Here is a 4,904-nt window from a genome sequence, read left to right as displayed (position 1 = left end):
TTTTTTTTTTTTTTTTTAATACTTTGTTTTTTTTTCTTTCGAGGTGGGGAATGAGAGCTGTTCACTCTGCGTACAGGAGCAGAGGACAGACCTGTCCCAGGGATAAGAACCATGAGACCTATGGAATACAGGACTTCATCTCAGGATTTTGTGGAAGCCCTGTGAAAGGGGGTGAGGGAGCCCTAGAAAAGCCCCGATGTCTGTACCTGGGACTGAGGGTGGGGCACTGAGAGCTCCTGGCTACTCACGCACACCCAGTCTAGGGCCAGCCCCACCAAGTGATGGGGCTCCAGGCCCTTCCCCAATCCACTTCCCTCCTGTGTTCCACACCGCACACCGCTGGCAGGAACTTAGCAGTGTGGGGTTACTGACTGCTTTCGCTCACTAATGTGTTTCTACATGAAACCAGGAATTATGAAGGGTTCCAGACCCCCCCCCCAAAAAAGGGCAGAGTATGCCCTAAAGCCCCCACCCCCAGCAGGGGCTAAAGAAATAAACCAGTTGCACAGAGGCCTCCACATGTAGAACTTTCCCAACAGCTCTGCAGAGTGTGCATTATCATCGCATTCTACAGAAGGGGGGCAAACTCTGTCCAAGGCAGTGTGAATTTCAGGTTAAGTGCCAACTGGCTGAAGGTCACAAGCCCTAGTGAGGGGCATGGCCAGGTTTTAGACCCAGGCATTCCTGCACTCATTCCTTCCTCTTACACACCCTTGAGTGAAAATACACTGAGATGGCTGTGTGTCCAGCATGACAGGTGCACACTGGGGCAGCAAGGAAATTATGGAAGAAGCACCTGGAGCCTAGCTCTGAAGGGGCAGAGTGAAAAGAGCTGACACCTCACTGAGACTGTACTATGTGTGTCTTCAAGGTTTCCAGCTGAGCTGACTTTATGAACCATGGTCTCATGGACTCATATGCTAGCCAATAGCCACTGTGTCTGCACATCTGCCCTCTCTTTATGCTTTCCTTATGAAGGGAGTTGGGGGATGCAGGAAGCCTACACACTCACACTCCACATCAAAGTAAGAAGGAAAACCGTGATTTCTAAAAGTGTAAAGAGTTGGGAAATACTAGTTTGTAGATCCAAGATATGAGAAGCTAAAATCACTCTCCAGGAAAAGGACATAGTAGGATGCTGAAAAATGGGGCAGACCAGCCCACGAGATGTCACATTCCCACTCTAATAATCCTCCTCTATCCAAGGCAGTTCAGTGAGGACAAGAATGGGGAACTGCTTGTGCATGAGAACTAACACCCAATGACTACTTTGTTGAAATTCCAAGGCTTACAGGAATATCTAAAGGTAGAAATTCCCCAGCTACAAAAGGACTGTCCCAAGCAGAAAGAGCCTGGTTAGAGAACAGGTTTGGGCTGAAGTCTTGGACGGAAACAAAAGAAAACACTTGGTCTAGGAGGCAAGAAGCCAGGGTGACATGTGCCACACTGACCTGGGAAAAGAGGCCCAGGGCTTTTGATGGAGATTTCATGAGGAGGTGTTATGGGCTGAGGGGGAAGGGGAAGAAGGGCAGAAACAAGGAGCTAGGTGCCTGAATTCTGGGAATGAAACCGAAACTGGAGTATGCAAAAACGGAAAAAATAGGAAGATCTGATCATAAGATAAGAGAGAATTTAGAAGTGAAAATACTGTATCCTGTCCACCCCCACTACCTCCAAAAGAGGACTGGAGACATACGGAGAAGGACATGAAAATTGTTCCAATTGCCTTCCCATAAACCATACCCAAGATACCCTGAAATTTTTTACAACTTAAAAAGAATTCATGATCTGAACTTAAGGCAGATCTCGGCTAGAAACTATCAGAAGAAGTAAAATCAAAGTTTTAAATCAGCGCTGTGTCTAATTTTCCCTCTCCCATTCTCCCAACATCGACACTCCCCTTGGAGACCCAGAAACACAGATCATCAAAATCAAAGAGAAAAGATTAATAAAAGGACCAGTGAGCAAAGTTTATGAAATGAGACTTTTGGTTAACTACATACAATTCCTTTTGTGTGACACAATGGTATAAATAAATTCAGTTAAAACACATTCACAACTTTTGATTAAGTCTACCACTGCTCCTGGCTAAGTGGTCTGAGATCCTGTACCTCTGTGAGAAGGCCGTGAGATCCTGTACCCCTGTGAGATAGTCTTGAGAAGACTATCTTGAGACAGGGTCAGGCAGAGCACAGGACTAGCACTTTCAGTGAAAAATGACAGGGGAGAGGAATTCTGGTTCAATCTAGGGAGGAAATGTCTTACCAGAGAGGCTGCTGACAAGGCACTAAATTTCCCTCCCTGAAGGTTTGCAGCAGGATCCAGATGGTCCTTATTTGGTCAGATGCTGTAGAAGCAGCCCAGCACTGGGCAGGCAATTACAGTATCTGCTTCTCGACACTGAGGCAAGTCCTTTGTGCTCAGAGTTTCTGTAGCTTCCCCTTACCTACTGAATTAGGGAAATAATCCCTGCTCTCTCTTTCTTACAACAGCGTGATGACAGAAAAGTGACCCAACTGGACATTTCATGTAACAAAAGCGCCATATATATACAGCACAACTCTGTACACTCGCAGGCCTTCCAGGTAAGATGAGGGCTGCAAAAGGATCCTGGGACCAGAAAGCCCTTGCAAGGACTGGCACTAGGAATGTGGTGGGCCAAGCTGGGGCAGGTGACTTGCCACCCTGAAATCTAGACCTTCTAAAGTAGAGCCCCGGCCTGAAAGGTACTGCTCCAAGCCAGCCTCAGACCAGAGAAGAAACAGCTCACCACTGGGGAAAGGCAGGCAAGAAAGGAAGGAGGGGGAAAAAGCAGCTAAGTCATAAATAATGTGATTTTCAGCTTGCAAATGATCTTAGTTATTACACCAACCCCAATGAATATGAGCTCCAGGTGTTACACAGCTACTGAGAGGCAGAGATGCTAGAAGCCAAGCCTTCTGCCCCATGCCCCCAGGCCACCATACCCTACCACCTATCAAAATTGCCAACATATCTCCTTTCTGTTTGTTGTAACTGAGAAAAGCAGGTATTTCGGCATAAGTAAACTGGGGTTCAAGGAAGGAGTAGGAAGGAGGTGAGATGGTTAACTATAAACAGGTCTGTGGGAACAGCCTGCAAAAACAGAAAGGACTAAGAGATGGAAGTCCAAAACACTGTCATCTTCAAGAGCAGGAGAGAATACCAGGATATGGCACAGGAAGAAAGGCCCAGAATTTACTCCAAGAAATGGAGCTCCACCTCCTAACCACACACTTGGCCCTCTTTAATCTGCTACCCCAAAAGGCATACTTATCACAAGTGTAGAGAGCCCTAAGGACCAGAATCCCCAACCTAAGCTCTCCTAGGACCTGTGCACTTTTTCCACCACTTGATGATCCCAGGTATTGTTTAACAGCAACAAGATGAGACACATTCAGGGCAGGCTTCTAATTGAGGACATCCAAGGCTTTTGCCAATACACTAATTCAATAAAAGAACAGAACTCCTCATTCAGAGTTTTTTTTGTATGTACCAATTACACAAGCATTATCAAGCAATGTCAACAGTACTGTTTTCCACACACATGGCCCTGGACACTTTTCAAGATCTATCCCCCATTTGCTCCCTGTGAATTGTCAGGAAGCTCTAAAGCTAGGTACCCCTGTCTTACAGGTGAACAGAACATGACAGATCTTAACCAACATTCCTAGGGTTACACACTAAGAAAGTCAGAGCTAGAACAAAAATTCAACTGATCTTAACTGTGTTCTGTTTTTCTGTGGTCTGCATAAGGTTTCATGGCCTAAATCTGAAGAGAGACAATTTAGGAAGTTATCCAGACCATCGTCTAACCTCCCCCAAGGCAGTTCCACTCAGTTAGCTCCCCCAAAACACGGCAGCCTGCCTCGGCCTAAGTAACCCACCCTAGAGTCTTATTTAGCCCAACATGTGTTGACTCCGTGTTGGTCCTTATATATAGTCTAACCCAGCCTCTCCTCAGAAGCTGAAATTCTCTTCATGTTCTCCTAGGCCTAACCTCTCAAATGCCACCGCACAAAACATCTTACAACGTACTCCTCCTACCTGGGTAGAGAGGCCGGGAACAAGTCTAAGAGAGTGAAACAGAGATAAAGCTTCCTGTGTATCCATTGCAGTAAGGGTTCTCATCCGGCACTTCCTAAATGGCAGCATCCCCAGACTGGCCCCACTCAACATTTCCTGCCTAAGAGCAGCAAGACACCCAGTGGGAAGTGAGACAGGAACCTTACCTTTCTTCTCTTCTCTCAGCTGCTCCCCTGGAGATCATCAAACCCCCTTCTGGCACTCCATTTCCAAAACTCAGAATCCCAAATCAGATACACCAAAGCGCAGCTTCTTTCCCCTTATCCAGGTCTAAAGTCCATGGCTGAGTGGACTCTGAGGGGGAGGAGTCTGGGGGGGGAAGGGGTAAGTCCAGGCCCCTCCCCCCCCCCCCCGGCAGGGTTCAGTGTCCCTCCCAGGGGTCTGTTACATTCCTTCATTCAGCTGGCTTATTCCGCCCAGAGGCTGGTGTGGGGCAGATCCCGGGTTCTATCCCATATCTTGCTCAGGGAAGGGAAGTCATCCACTGTGAGGACCCGCCGGTTTGTCTTCTGCTGGGGTTCATGAGGAGAAACAGGCCATAGAACCGGCATGGCCAGAAGGCTGGTGTCAGTGTTAACCTGTGGAATATTTAAACATTACGACACTTTCTATCCTATGCTGTACCCCAACGGATGCTTAAGGCCCCTTACCTAGATTGGATTCCTCTACCATCAATGGAGGCTGTCTTCTAAGACACATGGAAAAGAACATCCCTCTTCCTTCTCCCTCTTGTCCTGTTACTGCCACACACTAATCTCCTCCAGCTCCCAAGCTTAGGGGGTTGGTTCAGTGTTTTAATC

The 4,904-nt window shown here is 47.3% G+C and overlaps 1 protein-coding gene across 1 annotated transcript in view; it reads right to left on the bottom strand.

Moving 5' to 3' along the window:
- Nucleotides 1–4,485, bottom strand: part of MGAT1 (alpha-1,3-mannosyl-glycoprotein 2-beta-N-acetylglucosaminyltransferase) — a 17,470-nt gene extending 12,985 nt beyond the window's left edge. The window contains exon 1 of the mRNA XM_059416240.1: nt 4,251–4,485. The gene's annotated coding sequence lies outside the window, so the exon portion shown is untranslated. The remainder of the gene's footprint in view (nt 1–4,250) is intronic.
- Nucleotides 4,486–4,904: the final 419 nt, after the last annotated feature.

The sequence above is a fragment of the Mustela nigripes genome, chromosome 12 (assembly GCF_022355385.1).
Source record: "Mustela nigripes isolate SB6536 chromosome 12, MUSNIG.SB6536, whole genome shotgun sequence".
Classification (NCBI taxonomy): domain Eukaryota; kingdom Metazoa; phylum Chordata; class Mammalia; order Carnivora; family Mustelidae; genus Mustela; species Mustela nigripes.
Note: the sequence above shows the minus strand (reverse complement) of the source record. Positions and strands in the feature narration are given on the sequence as shown.